At 35.2% G+C, this 16,476-nt stretch overlaps 1 long non-coding RNA gene across 8 annotated transcripts; it reads left to right on the top strand.

The window, feature by feature from the left end:
- The first annotated feature begins 299 nt into the window (after window positions 1-299).
- On the top strand, window positions 300-5,738 carry LOC110796996 (uncharacterized). 8 transcript variants are annotated; one of them, XR_008918993.1, is made up of 10 exons: window positions 301-658; window positions 764-803; window positions 908-1,059; window positions 1,229-1,335; window positions 2,767-2,822; window positions 2,971-3,210; window positions 3,916-4,145; window positions 5,083-5,158; window positions 5,244-5,339; window positions 5,422-5,738. It is a non-coding gene; the product is annotated as an uncharacterized lncRNA (long non-coding RNA). The 8 variants fall into 8 exon arrangements; XR_008918992.1 differs by having other exon boundaries at window positions 738-803; XR_008918994.1 differs by having other exon boundaries at window positions 300-803; window positions 4,988-5,158.
- Window positions 5,739-16,476: the final 10,738 nt, after the last annotated feature.

Below are 16,476 nucleotides of genomic sequence, written 5' to 3'. Positions count from 1 at the left end.
CTTCATGAAAGTTGTAGCCCTTGAAAAATTAACCAATTTAGGTTCAAGAATTACTCTATTTGGAGCATTATTCTAGGAGATATGCCCTTCTAAAACTGAGTGTTGCTGTTGTCACTACAACAAAAACATTAATTAACAACACCTATTTAATAGCGTTTATAAAAAAACGCTATTGATTATATCAAATAACAACACTTTATTTTATACTTCCATTAAAATAAACAACATTAATTTAAATCTAAATATACTACAGCGCTTTTTTTTATAAACGATGTACTTCATTGCTAGTAAGTTATCCAAAAAAAAAAAAGGAATATATGGTCATCACCAAAAACAACAAAAAACACTGGCTTTCTTCCACGCACCGCCTAAACATTTCCCCACTTTTGCCATCTTGCTTCCTTCCTTCCTTCCTTCTTCCAGGCAATAATACTTCCACAGTAGTTAAGGATCGGTTTCCCTACAATCCCAATACGAATTCAAGAGTTCAATCCCAATTCACTCAAATCGAATTTCCCAAATCCAAAATTATAGAGTTCCCTTCAATCCAAATCGCAGATTTTTTCGTGTTTTAGCTCGTCTCCGGCGAACGTTTCTCGGCGGCGGCTTATTATCTGGCAATAGTACTTCTCGGAAGCGTGTGGTTGAATTATCAATTGTGAGTTTCTTCTAAATTAGAATTCAATTGAGTTTTTTAAGATTTCGTTCGTAATGTGTGGTTAACGCAATATTGTCAGAAATTCTGATTCAGATATGTGGTTAGGTTTCTTGATGTCTCACCGATTGCATTTCCGTCTTTCCTGGTGAATATTAGATCAATAACTAAATATTTTTTCTTTTGATTTAATTTTATTGGCTAGTATTTCAAAAATTAGGGTTAATTTTATATGAATTTTTGTGCAATTAGGTGCAAAATGGTTCAAATTCGTTCACGTTTGATTACCTTTTCAAAAATGGGGGAATACCATGTTCTCGGATTTCGGACGAATCTTTTGCCCTGACCCTTTGGTTGATGCTTTGTGCAAGGGATACAATGGTACAATCCTCGGTTATGGACAGGTTAGTTGTTTTGTAATTGCAGCTTAACTATTGGATTTTTGGTGTTTTGGATGAAATATGTTAACTGAATGTTATGTTTAATTTCAAAATTTTGCATACTTTATTGATTTTTGGTGTTGTGATAAGCTGAATGTTTAGTTGTAGACTTGTAATGATTCTTAAATTGTAGGGAGGAAAGGGTCGGAGAAGATTGGAAAGGTAGAATTACTGGACTGGAACCCATGAACTTCATAACTGTTGCAACTCTGCATCTGGGTTCATAGAGGTCATAGACAGGTGGGTACCTCAGCTAGACTCGAATAAGTATTTTTCCTCAACTCAAACTGTTATTTCTGATATGAATGTCTCTATTTTCGAGCGACTTAGATTGTAAATCTTTTGCGTGCTACTTGTTAGTTGTTACAGACAAGCTGGATATTGTACTGGCTCTAGAAAGCTTGATTTTCAATTTTTAGCTCCATGCACACTCAAAGATCGCCAAACTTTAATTCTAACTATCCCTCTCCTGACACTGAGTCTTTTAATAATCATATAAAATGTCTAGAGAGTCGAATTTACTAAAGAACGATATGATGCAAATGGGGGAGACTGCAGCAGGGCTATATATGTCAAGTTTGCTGGTGGCTGACCTTACTTAAGAATGTTTAAGAAACATCTTGGGCAACGCAGCTCACAGTAACGACATAACATCTTTCCCAACTTTATGACATAGACATTTCTTAAGATTACTGGACTCGTTTACATTTCTGAGAGATGAAAAGAAAGAGGCTAGCTTTTTGAAAAATCTTCTTATCATTTAGCTACTGATGGTCAAATCCAAAAGTTTAAAAGAAATTGTGTGGTGTTGTGACTGAGTAAAATAAATTTCTGGAGGTAACAGAAGCAATAAGGCTAAATAGGTTGCTGATAGATTTCGCGTTGATGCTCTGCAGCTTGAAAGGATCTTCCAGTACTTTTCCCTGCCACTTGAGAATGATACTAGCAGAAAGAAACATGATCTTGTTGCCTGATTTCCCCTTCCTGATGGTAATACTAGTTGAATGACTGATTGCTTTTTGCGGTAACTGTTACAAAGTGTATTTGCGAAACATTTAGCTATCTGCTAATGATGAAAAGTTCTGCATGGGCTTGTTAGTTTTTGCCAACAATTGTAACACCTCGATACTCTCTGGCGTTGTACACGAATAAATGATAGATCATATAAAGAGTTACCATTTTTCCTGTAAAAATGATCGAGATAACCACTTCAGTTTGCCAGTGGTTTTTATTTTCTTCCACATTCGTGTGGAAAGTTCTCGTGTCATTCCGTGGCGCTTTAGCCATTAGGTACTTGCATAAAATGAGTATAGAAATTTAATGTACTGTGTTCAGTTGAACTGCATAATAGTGTAGCGTCTGCTTTGCACTTCCCAAACCCAATAAACGGAATCCAGCTTTGTGCAAAATGCAGTTAAGGATTCTCTTCATCTTCGATTGAAATGTGTACTTATCCAAAAAATAATTACAGTACCAGATGTTACTGCCGTTATGGATTGGATCCTCTTTTCTGAAATTAGGTTATTTGCAACAGATGTTTACTATAGTGATGAACAACAATTTTTTATTAACTTTTCTGGGTTTCTTATTACTGCAATTGCTGAGTAGCTTATTGCTTTCCTTGCAAATTGAATTTGGCATTCATTGTCCTTAGATTCATACCCTTTATAGGTCTTAACAGATACATCCAAATGAAATTTATCAAGGGATTTAGTGCAGATGCAAAGGTTCTCTCTCTCTCTCTCTCTCTCTCTCTCTCTCTCTCTCTCTCTCTCTCTCTCTCTCTCTCTCGTCCTCATTCCTCAATGAAAGGAACATATTGTATATATCAAGCTTAACAAATTAACATATGTCTTTGTGGCCTGTGTTTTGCAGAACAAGTACGAAGAGGCAAGCCAAGTTGCTAATGATGCAGTTGCTTCTTTTTGTGCCGAGGAGAAAGTAATGCAGTTGTATGAAAAGAAATGTGAGGCTCATGTAGAAGCTGGTATAAAGCAAGGACTAATTAGTGGGGCAGGTTTCGGAGTGTCATTTGCTTTGCTATTTTTTGTCTATGCCATCAGTTTCTATGCAAAAGCTCAACTCGCAAGGAATGGAAAAACTACCTTTACCAAGGTCTTTCGCCTAAGTATCTATATGTTTTTTAAAATTCCATATATATGAATAAAATGATAAATGCAACTACGTACGTACTGCATGTTTTCTTCGCACTTACCATGGCAGCGATAAGAATATCACAATCTAGCTCCTTTGCTCCTGATAGTAGTAAAGCCAAGAGTGTTGCTGCCTCTGTATTTTCAATCCTTGATCGTAAGTCTAAGATAGACCCAAGTGATGAATCTGGTATGATCTTGGATGATGTAAACACTACAACAAAAACATTAATTAACCATTTCAACGTGTCTTATTCATATACTGATGCTAGACTGTACAGTTTGGGTGGTGGGTGGAGGGGAAAGCCATTTTTCAAGAGTCCTGGAGTAGTTTGCTAGTATTAATTACGCTGTCATATCTGCTTACCTTTGAATGATTTGATAACTCGAATTGCCTCGACTATGAAGATAAATTTTTGTGCTTATTAGTTGAAATTCCCTGCATTTTTTAGCTGTTTTTGTAAGAAATAAAAGTGTGCAAATTTGTATGGTTAGAGTATCACACTTGTTTGTTTTCTCCCTTTTATATTTTATCTCTGTTCCCTCATGTCCGGATTTGGATGTGATTTTTACCTTTTATGCTAGTTTGTAATTGTGTTTGATTAAAAATGTGAAAAATGTTGCACTATTCTGACAAAACTAGAATACCTATGTATTAAATCTGCAGGAAAAAGAAATTGGAGACTCAAGTGAAGCAGACTAGCAGAGTATGAGAAGGCTAACAACAGAAATGATGATGATGAAGATGAAGATGAAGATGAAGAGGATGCCACAAGAATCTGCACTCCTGTTCGCTTGATAAAGCGCCTATAACTGACTAACTAGAGAATCAGATGACCATGGAGCTATTGGGTGATCTTTGTTTTATCTGGCGGATGCTTATCTTCATTGAGTGAGGTGTGACGTTTGTGTTTTTTTTTCTGTCTTTTAACTTCCTTCAAAATACATATTTGCTGCTGCATTTCCATGTAGTTCAACTTCTAGGTATATGGTCCATTTCTACCTTGGCTTTGAGTTAACATTAGTGACGGTAATCTAGAAACAACCCATTGCTGAATTATTATACTTCTGCGTAAGTACAAGTCGTTAAGCATAAGCGCCAACCCTTTTCAAAAGAGATGCACAAACGAACCATCAACTAAAGCTCCGTTTGGATCTCTTTAGCATCTGAAATTGTTATAGACGTAGTACTATTTGTTACGGAATATACAAGCAATATGCAAGACTAAATTTTGTTTTACAACTAACCAATAACAATCACTCCTTGCTGAGGGTGGGTCTTGGGGCTTCAAGTTATAATTTTTTAAATACAAGCGTTCCTTTCCATTTCGAGTTCAATAGTTTGTTTTTTTACCGTTGAACTATATTTAAGAGTTCTTTTCCATTTGAAAATACAGCAGGGTTTTCCGGATGAAGTATGACTTTAAGTGACTTGTTTTTTAAGTGAAAACTTCAGAGAGAAATACACACTCCTTCAGTTCATTTCTCATATGAATTCGGTTGTTCATTAGTAGGAAATGCGGGAGGTACATCCTGTGCACCAGGAATTCTCTATTGTTCATTAGTAGGCAACGCATTAGATGGTTTACCCCCTGCAAATGATGGCGTTCTTTTCTGATTACAATGATTGATTTCTTTATCCAATTCTGCAGACAAAACATCTAGCTGATCTCAGATTATATACTCTGATTCAACACTAAAGTATATATGTATAATATATGTTGTCTTATAGTGTGCAGACGCAGCTTCTAGTTGAGCTAAACTCCCATTTCTGGCACTAGAACTAAGTCTTTGTAAAGTATAGATGTATAATATATGTCGGTTTTGTTTGCAGAGCACCTTTTCGTTTTTGAACTGAACAAGGATTATTGAAGAAAATTAAAATGAGCACCAAGTGGATACAGATACAAGTATGTCCTATGATTTATGTTTATTGCAATTTTTATTTGTTTTTTAAAGTATTCGAAAGTAATTGATTGTATTTTGCCTGTGTAGTGTCCTCGGCAAAAGAATGTCATGGATTCTAGATATTATGTCATGAGATACATGAAAGAGATCATCGACCATAAGCAAACTCGAATATTTGAAGATGTATGTATTTTTATTTTTTCAATTAAGCCTAGACATTATTATATGAATTGTCACTAATTACGTTAATTTTCTCATTTTGTAGTACTTTCATGATTGCAATGTTCCGAATTATGATAAAGGACAAATTGATGAAGTCAGAGCTCAATGGACGCGTCATGTTCTTCTCGTGTGAATATTGTGATGTATTAGTTATGTTTTTCGACTAGAATTTCTCTAGAACGTTTTAATTTAATTTTATTGGTTTGAAATTAGAAGAAGTACTGTATGACAAGGATACTTCTTTCTGTTTTCTAGTGTGTTTTTATTCTACTGTGTATTTAGGCATATATGATTTTAAGTTATGTATGAGACATCGAGACGTTTATTTGATATGATAGAAATGAAGTTGGATTGTATATATATTCAATTTGATTTGTAGGTTATAAAATATTTTTATATTTTATTACAGGTATTTAATAATTAAAAATTAAAATTTAAAAAAAGCCCGACAAAATTTTTAAAATGCACATAAACAACAGCGCTTTTTAGTTACACGCGATTAATTAATTTAAATTAAATTAATCATAAACTTTCCCGCCATACTGAATCTTTAATAGCGCTTATATATTGAATGCTACTAAATGAAGAAAAAATGACAGCGCTTTTTAAGAGCGCTGTCATTCTTTTAACAGCGCTGCTAATTAACAGCGCTTTATTATTTATTATGGTGTTGTGATGACAGCACCAGATTCTTCTTCTCTTATTTAAACAATCTTCTGGTCATTTTGAGGTTATGTTCTTTGAATACGAATTGTGTATCTCTTCGTCCTGATGAATTTAAGCTCAAGAATTACTAAAATCAGAACCCTGAGCTAAGTGATACAGTATTCTGAAGCTGACGATTGTTGCTGCCAACGTGTTGTTGCTTTTGCTCCTCTTCCTTGTTACTTCTCACTTCCCCAACTTCTTGGTTTTGTTGTTGTCTCCTAAAGGGCAAGGTAAATTGATGGCGATTGAGAAATGAGATTTTTGGAGGTTAGGTATGACGATTGAAGGTACACATTGTCCATCCACCTTTGTAAAATTTATGACTTGTGTTTCCTAGATTTTAAGAATTTTGTGAATTATGTGATTTACATTTAAGAATAAGACTTTTGAATTAATTTCAAGTGTTACGTTATTATGATTTGGAAATTGTGATTTCGTAAAAATATGTGAGATCTTTATATTATTAGCATTGCAATGAACTCATTGTTTTTGGGTTTTGAATTGAAATATTTTGATTGATTTGAACATGAGTCTTGTGACCATGAGGTTGTGAGATTTGTGAGTTTGATGGTGGAACATTTTGATAGATTTGAACACGAGACTTATGCCAATTCGATTGTGAGACTTGTGAAGATTTGGTAGCGAGATTTATTAAGGGTTGGTTACATATTTGGGGGATGTGACCCATGTGAGATTTATAAAGATACATATATTTGTTAAAAATGATATGGGTTGTAATGTAATCGAAATTCCATACTCTAAGTCGGCTTATGTTAGCTTCATTATATTTAGTGCATTTTGAAAAATACAATTCAATATCATTATGGGTAATCAAGCTATAGATATGACAAATTTTGAAATAAGGTACGGAGTACATGATTAGAGAACTATGAGTGTGACTCATATATATTAACCTATGTTGGGATTAATAAGGTTTAGCAGGGACTATCAGTTTAATCATAAGCGACGGATATATTTTCTTTGTATTCTTTTGTTTTTCTGGAACTATTATTTGAGCGATATAATTTTATAATAAGATCTATAAATTATTTTTATGAGATAATTATTTTCTTTATGTTATAGTTAACGTAATCACTAAACGGTAGTTTTACCAACATATTAGTTAGTGTATAATTTTAACTCGAATATGACGATAAGGATTGGTTACAACGTAAATGGCTTTTTGAAATAAGTTTTATGAATTGGGTAACCATCAAAGTAAACTAATTGATCTTCTAAAAAAATTCAGTTTTGAGCTACTCAATATATAAAGTATTTTGATTTTTCGAATTATGATTTATGGCCTATATTTACCAAGTTATCCTTTATCGAGTTGTGAAGCTCAACATTTTATTAAATTATTTCGTTGGAGATCTTTATATGGTTTTCTGTAAAGAGTATGTTTGAATTTGAAAGACCAAGATTATTCTTTGAATAAGATGAAAAAATTATATTTCAACACGATTACATTGTGGATTTATATATCCGTTTTATACTTTAACCCTAATGAGAATTTGTTTTAAGATCTATGTGATAGAGTTTTGTACGTAACCATGTGCGATTGAGCATGAAGTTAAGTTTGACTAGTATGGATTGAGCTATTAAGCTTGTTTGGGTATAGTATTTTACTAGTCTTATATGCACGCGATGCGTGCGGGATTATATAAAAACTTAAAATTATATTACTACCACTAAATATAAATATTAGATAAAAACATCAAACCACTAACACAATATTAATATCAATTGTAAATTTGTTGATACACGCATTTTCACAAATAGGGTACTTTTTAAGCAACTATAGCTCTCCTCTAAAAACTGCACTTGACAAATAGTGATTCAAGATCATTTCTTTGCTTAGGATATCGTCCCCTATCCAGAAACAGCCCTCCCAGTGACCGATTTGTGACCATCTCCTTCCTTAGGATCTCGACCTCTCTTGTAGTGGAGGAGATCGACTGCGATAATAGTTAAGATGCAATGAAGTAAGTCCACAGTTGAGTTGAAGAGAGAACTGAATGTTCTTTAAGTTCACAACAGATACTTCGTATAAAAGAACAACAGGCATGGGGACTCACATCTAGACCTAGTACCTCATCAGTCGGAAAAGCTTAAGGGAATTAGGGTGGAAACGAACACAAACCTGTGGTATCTTCCTCCATTAGCAGGGGCTTCATCTTTAACATAATCAGGAGTTCCCCGAGTTTCAGGTCTAGAAAGACTGCACCAATAATTCAACAGCATAGAATCTATAAATTAAGTCTTACATTGAGTCTGAATAGAAATTAAGGCATTCAGGTAAGAGATTAACTGAACCTGTGATATCTTCTATTAGCAGGGCTTTCATCTTTAGTATAATCTGGAGTTCCTCGACCTTCAGGTCTAGAGCGACTGCATCGACAGTATAGGTTCTTAAACTTCAGTCCCAAAATGGTAGAGAGATGAAGATAGTCAGGTTGGATATTAACACAAACCCGTGGTAACTTCCATTAGCAGGGCTTTCATCTTTAACAAATTCAGGACTACCCCGAGCTTCGGGTCTAGAGCGACTGCATAAAAAGTAAATGTTCCGAAAGGCATAAACACTAAAGAAGGATTGATCATTGAGGACATGACAAACTTTATCTTGTATATAGATTGCAATAAAATCAACCATGGTGATCAATTTTTGTTGCAGACTATATGGATCAACCAAACACATGCTGTAGTGCAATAATAGTTCCATGATTACAGTCTCCAACTTAACTACTTCGTATCATCATTATATCAATTAGCAGTTCAAAGAAATATATCTGATCAGAACACTAAATCCTACAAATTTTCCAACTTTCAGCCAAAATATATCAACTGCCATCTCAAATACCAACCAAAGCACAACATTTATTTTGCAGAAAAAACATTACAAACAATTGAAACCCCAATTACAAACAACTGAAACCTCAAATACCAACCAAAGCACACCACAAAGTCCAGAAGCTAGTCCCAAGTTTCTACACATCTTGCCATTTATTGATGTATTACTTCTTCTTGAGACTATTATATACTCCTTGCACAAACTTATTTCCTACCGCTAATACACATCTCACAATCTAAAGACGATGTGCCCCATCGAGATAATGTTATACTTCTCACAAAAAATCTCAATCCTCTCAAAATAACATATTTCATTACACAGAAAGCAACACTAACTGACTAAGATGCCAAATTTCCAAGACCATGTTCTACACATCTCTATTACATAACACTGCAAATGATCTCAAGGTCCCAAGTCCCAACAAAAGAACAAATTTATGCTAAGTTATACCTATGATCAACAAATGCAACCGCATAAAAGTTCTTTCTCTCTCTTCTTTATAATCATCACAAACCCAGAAATATTAATTTATTAATTCCATTTTAAAAAATCAATTCTTTTTCTCTTTTTTTCTCTCTGAAGAAGCTACTCCGAAGCGCACCAACGCCTCTGCTAAACTCATGTGCACCGAACCACTCTCCCGAACCTAAATCTCAGCATAGACCTAAGACTGAACCCGAGAATTAAAAAACCCTAAAATTTCCTTAATTTCACCCCAAAAGCTAATTTCTGAAACAAACATAAGAATATTTCTTTAGGGGAAATTGAATAATGAATCGAAAATTACCTCATGTCCAGCACCTTCTCCTTGAAGAGCTTTGATGATGTCGATGTTGCCGTAAGAGTCCTACTGGTACAACACTCCAGCCTTTGATTGTTATTGCACCTTCAGCCTTTGCGTGCATTTAAGACTACACTCCATCCTACATAAAAGAGTACATGTTACATCCAAAATCAGATATAATAATGAGGATTTAACCCAAATCAAACAAAGCAACCAACTTGGCAACAATTTGTTAAATATGTAATATGAACCCAGATAAAAAACATGCATTTAACCTCAAGTACACAAATCACTGGTGAATAAAACTCCCAACTTCCAATTAATCAATAAACGTGGGATCTTCATCATACATAGAACAAAACTAACTCTCCACCATTAAAGACACAAAGCTCAACCCCTATGCACGCATAACCAATGAGCTCACCCCTAAACCCTAAACCAAAAATGCGAAACCACATGCAAATCAAAACCTAATAAAATCATTCTAACCATAAAATCTGAGCTGGAATTGATGCAACAAAAAAAATAAATAAAAATCAAACAGATCTGATTTTTCAATAAGGATGAAAAACAAAAGGAACGGAAAAAATACCCTAAATAAAATCCATTAGCAATACAAACTGTTAATTCGAATCAAAAGGTCCAATAACAGAAAATGAATGACCTGAAACCCTGCATTTGTATTCGATCCCTATGATCAAACAAAGCAGCAGAATTAAAATCAGGTTATTGATTCACTATGATCAACAATTACGGAAAAATATCCAATAACAGAAAATGAAAAACCCTGCATTTCAGATTATTGATTCACTATGATCAATAACTGCGAAAAAATGTCCAATAACAGAAAATGAAAAACTAATTCAACAAAACTACCAGAGTTATATTGCTCCTGTTTTAAGAGCCGTCAATAAGCAGTTTACCGCCTATTTCTTATTGCCTGTTTCTTTCCTAGTGTTTTATGTTCTCTTGCATTCTTGGAAATTTGCCCATTGTTTTTTAAAGAAAGAAAGTGAGCACGTTTAAACTTCATGACTCGCAGAATTATTGAGCAATTTACCCCATGTGGAGTTTGATTTTAGTTTTAACCGAATGAACATGAACATGAATCCCTCTACCCAACCAACAAAAACTCATTTCATTCAAAAACATTGTAGTAACAAATTAATTGACAGGAAAAAAAAAACTGAACTCCATGTTTCTGTAATTAAAGAAAAATGAGTTTCATACTTGTAAGGGAGGAGCTTGAGAAATGGTGGCCTGCGAAGTTAATAAATGAATTTTCACTTAGGGATGCATAAACATTCCAAGAAACAAAAAAACGTAATTAATCAAAACAATAATAATAATCTCAAAAAGAATCGTATATCTTGATATTGGAAATTGGAGGCTGAACAAAGAATAAATCACCTTTATTGTGAATCTGTGGAGCTTCCATCTGTGAGGTGAGATGAGAAAGAGATAACCTAATCTGAAACACCAAAAATCCCAAAAAAAACGGAAGCAAGAAATAAATTAAAACATGCTTAATTCTTTTCCCTTTACCCTTTTTTTTTTAATCCGAATAAATCAAAAAAATGCATAATTATTAGGTCGCTTTCAAATTTCGCTAAAATTAACAAATCGAATTGGGTATTTCCCAAAACAGAGATTGGGGATGAACAAATATTAGGTCTCGAATTTTTTTTGTAGAAATCTTTTCATTTCATTGGTAGAATTTTTTTAATTAGATCTTGAATTTGACAGAAATTTGGTAGAAACGAACTAATTAAAACTCATGATTCGTCAGCTAAAGAGAGAGAGGGGGAGAAGACGCAGAAAAAATACCTTTAACGCTGCTTTAGGACACGATTTGGTGACGGACGACGGCGAGGAAGGTAACCAACCCTAGAAACGATGGCGAGGAAGGTGAGGAAAAGTGAGGAGAGAGAAGAGTGAGAGGGCTGAGCGGCGAGAGAGTGAAGGACGACAGGTTTGTGAGTAAAAAGCAGGGGTGTTTTAGTATTTTTAAAGGGGGACACGAAAAGTGTTATTACCAAAACGCCCTCAGCTGTTCCTTTATATAATAGAGATTGTGAAGTCTGATTCATTTAGGATTACTTATAAGTGATCAGACTTTATGAAAATTACGCATTAAAAGGGTATGAGATTATTATGCTATTGTGATTATAAGCTAATGGTTTGGAGGTGTGATCTTTGTGTCACAAGCCAAATTGAATGTGCAATTGTGTAATTGAGATTAAGGATTTCGATGGATTAATAGTGAGTTGAAAATTTGAGCTGGAGAGTATGATTTGTGATAAGTTTAAGAAATATGATTTACCTTGAAATATAATTTATATTCGAGGGTTGTTAAGAATATTGGACTTTATATATATACCATGTTCAAAATTGTTTTTCAAGAATTACGTATACGAAATTTGTGGAAAGTTTTGAGTAATTCATTATGATATTTAAGCGAATATTTTGGACAAATTTATCACTTTGTATAAGTATGGTTTGTGCCAAGATTTTCAATTGTGTTTAAGATTTCAGATGAGGTTTTGTTGTGATACAAGACTTTGAGTAAGTGTGAGAATATATATTTCCTCAATTTATTGGATAAGTTTTCAAATGTGTTTTAGTGGGGAAGAAGCCGTTAACAACGGTGATGAACAACACTTGTGTATTTGTGTGTAATCTGTGTAAATGCACAAATGTGCATCTATGTAAATGTACATTTGTACATCTGTGTGGGGACATGTCCTAAAGTCTTGCAAGCATGTGTGAAAAGGTGGGTGACGACCCCTAAAAAGTTTAGAGACTGTGGTTTTTGAACCTGTCTCTATTCGTGTTCTCTTCCCCCGATTAGTATATATGTTTAAAAAAAATAATGTGTCTAATTTTGCTAGAAGTAGCAAATATTGTGAAGCTTGTCAACGTGTGTGATTTGAAATGTAAATAATTTGCTAGAAAAAGAAAATATCTCTTAAATCATTGATTTTGTGCAAGCTTTGAATTATAAAGGATTTATAAGAAATACATGTTTGATATTATTATTTGATATTATTTCCAAAATAGATTATCGAGAGCAATTCGTACTTGAGTTCATTGTTTTCAAAATGAATATATATGTGTGATTTGGATGTGAGCCTCAACATGGGATTTTGTTCATGTTGTATTGGGAAATGGAGAATTAGTCTTAGTTGAGTTGTGTTAGTTGTTTAAGCTCGGGTAGACTCTGAGATACGAATTGAGAATATGTGATGGATTCATTCCCAAAACAGATGAGATTAGTTATGTTGAAAAATGGATTTGAAGACTTCTGAATATATAAATCGTACTACCTTTGGAAAACACCTGGTGACTGAGTACAAACCTTTGCTTGATTTATTTATCTATTATAAACATCAAAGTTGTGTTCAATGTTTCACGTGCTTTAAATTATTGCAATTTGATTCTGATTGTAATTTGAATATGATTTGATTCATATTGAATCAGTTTTAATTTTGAAATAAATAAATAACGAAATTATATTTTAAGCCACTAAAATGAGTTTCAGGTTGGGCAATGTGTACTCGATTTCTCTGACCTTGTTCTTTGAACCTGTCCTGCTGGGGGCAGAATTCTTTTTAGTAATTTTGCAGGTATTTTGTAAGCTCGGATGTGGATTACAGATGTGATTGAGGAAGGAATAATTTTGCTGAAATGTTATGAGGCCATCAGAGATTATGATAGGTTAAGATCTCTTGTGTATTTATAGTTGATTATAAGGATTAATTCAGGTTTTGTTTTGTAAATTGAATTCTAAGCGCAATTAGTGAGAAATAAGTAATTCTAAATAGCAGCTCAAAATTGTGGGCTGTTACATAGACCATATTAAGCCGACTGGCCTGGAGACTCAGACTTTCCATGACATGGTTATCCAAAATGCTGATCCCCGTCTTCTACCGGATAGGGAGAATCCTGAGCCTGCTTACTGGAGTGATGCAGACGGTTCAGCTTGACGGTCTTGGCAGTCATCACCAGGCTCCTCCTGTGGCTCTTCCAACTGTTTTTTCAGGCCTCGCACTTGTTAATATCTGTTGGTAGTTTTGTGAATGTTATTAGCGGATGTAATTTATAAACAATTTCTTTTTATTCTTTTTAGCTGTTGTGGCACTTGTCTTTTGCCGTGTATTCGTGTTTCAAGAACGTTGTGCTCGTCTTGATAGTGCCGTTTGTGGCGTATGTTTGTGCCTTTTAGCCGCTACTCACTCCGCCTTTGCTATATTTGGGTGGTGGGTGTCGTCTCTATATTTATTAATCTTTTGTGGGATGTGTTTAACGGATTTCTCGTTTCTTGCTTTACTGTCGTTTTTCTTGAATTTGCTATGTTTGATTTTTGAACCGTTTATCAACTTGGGGTCGTTGTTATGTATTATGTTACCTGTTGCTTCATGTCTGGGTGCGATAATATCTTTCGTTTTTTAAGGTAACCGTTATTCGCGTTGCTACAGGCTGGGAGTTGATGCTATCAACCTATACTTGTTACTTATCGTATTTTGCGCCATCGCCGGTTGTTTCGATGTGTTCAACTTTTTGCTTTTATTATATCGTATCTTGCATCATTGTCGACTGGGCCAATGTGCTCAACTTTTTGCTTTTATTATATTATATCTTGCATCATTGCCGACTGGGCCAATGTGCTCAAAGTTTTGCTTTTATCATATCGTATCTTGCATCATTGCCGATTGGGCCAATGTGCTCAACCTTTTTCTTTTATTATGTCATATCTTGCATCATTGCCGACTGGGCCAATGTGCTCAACCTTTTGCTTTTATTGTGTCGTATCTTGCATCATTGCTGACTGGGCCAATGTGCTCAACCTTTTGTTTTTATTATGTCGTATCTTGCATCATTGCTGTTTGAGCCAATGTGCTCAACTTTTTGGTTTATTAATATCGTATCTTGCATCATTGCTGACTGAGCCAATGTGCTCAACTTTTTGCTTTTGTTATCGTATCTTGCATCATTGTTGACTGAGCCAATGTGCTCAACTTTTTGTTTCTATTAATATATGTTCTGAACATACTTGCTGTTTATATGTTAGGTTAAATATATGGCTCTGTCGGCCTTGTTACATTATGTTTTCGTACAAGATTATCATACATGGAATTTTCTTAGGGTATCTGCATTCCATGAATTCTTCAGTGGTGTTCCATCCATTTCCATTAGCATGTATGATCCAGCTACTACCTCTACCCATATTTGGTATGGCCCTTCCCAGTTGGCGGTCAATTTGCCCTGCTTTTGTGACTTTCCTGTTGCTGCAGTCCTACGAAGTACTAGGTCACCTACTTCTAGTTTTCTGTGTTTTACCCGATTGTTGTAGGCTCTGCTCATCCTATTTTTGTAGGCTGCCGACTTGATTTCCGCTTGAAGTCTAACCTCTGGCAAGAAGTCTAGCTGGTGTCGGAGTAAGTTGTCGTTTTCATACTCTTCGTAGTGCTGGATGCGGAAGGTGGGCAGTGCTACTTCAGCCGGTTTGACTGCTTCTGATCCGAAGCATAACTTGAAAGGACTTTCTCCCGTTGCCTCCTTAACCGTCATTCTGTTACCCCATAGAACTTTTGGGACTGTGTCTGCCCATTTACCCTTGAATTGGTCCAGTTTTTTCTTTAGGGTTGTGAGTATCTGTTTGTTTGCGGCTTCTGCCTGCCCGTTACTCTGGGGGTGGCAGACTGAAGCGTAGGCGAACTTGACTCAATAGTCTGCCAGGAAAGCTCGGATAGGTGTGCAGTCGAATTGGCCTCCGTGGTCGAATACTATTGCTGTCGGTATTCCGAACCTTGTTATTATATTTTTCCAGATGAATTTCCTCACTTGGTTGGCTGTTATCTTTGCTACCAGGTCAGCCTCAATCCACTTCGTAAAGTAATCTACGGCGACGATTAAGAATTTCCTGCCTCCAGAGGCTGTTGTGAAAGGCCCTACAATATCCATCCCCCATTAGGCGAACGGAATTGGATTTAGAATGGGCATCAAGTCGTTTCCTGGCATACGGATCACCAGGGCGAACAACTGGCATTTTCACATTTTTTTACATAATTCCGTGCATCTTCCAGCATGGTTGGCCAGTAGTACCCTTGTCTCTGGCAGATTAGGGAGAATGTCTTTCCCCCTACATGGTTCCCGCATATTCCCTCATGCATTTCTTCGATCAGTCTTGCTGCCTCGTATGCTGTCAGGCATCGTAAGAGGGGGAGGCTGAATTGTAGCACCCTAATAATACCTTACTTTTATAAAACCATTTTCCAACTTAAAATAAAGGAATTACTAAAGTATTACCGCCACCGTGATAACGGTTAAGGCTAATACCAGAACTACGCAGCGGAAATTAATGTCAATTAACTTTCAAACCGATATAAATAATAATTGTTGAGGCCTCCTACAAGTTGGAACCATAACGGCCCAAAACCAAAGTATTAAAAATCCAACAACCCAAAATATGAATAAATTATAATTTTAAAATTAGTTTCAAAGCACAAAAGAATGCAACTCTCTCAACCATCCCAAGCTACATGATTTCGATCGTACTTTGATCTACCAACCTGCTAAATTAATCTACTCCCCAACAATGCAAGTGCAAATGATGGATCATCATATGGTCATTAAGGCAAAGGCCATGACCAAAAGACACAAAGCACGTAATCAGCAAAAGCTGAGTACTTACAAGGCTAGAGTGAAATAAAACTATAAACATGCATCACTCGCTAAAGTACTAATCAACA

The sequence above is a fragment of the Spinacia oleracea genome, chromosome 4, assembly GCF_020520425.1.
Source record: "Spinacia oleracea cultivar Varoflay chromosome 4, BTI_SOV_V1, whole genome shotgun sequence".
In the NCBI taxonomy this organism is placed as follows: domain Eukaryota; kingdom Viridiplantae; phylum Streptophyta; class Magnoliopsida; order Caryophyllales; family Amaranthaceae; genus Spinacia; species Spinacia oleracea.
The sequence above is the reverse complement of the archived record's forward strand: the minus strand, read 5'-3'. Positions and strand labels throughout refer to the sequence as shown.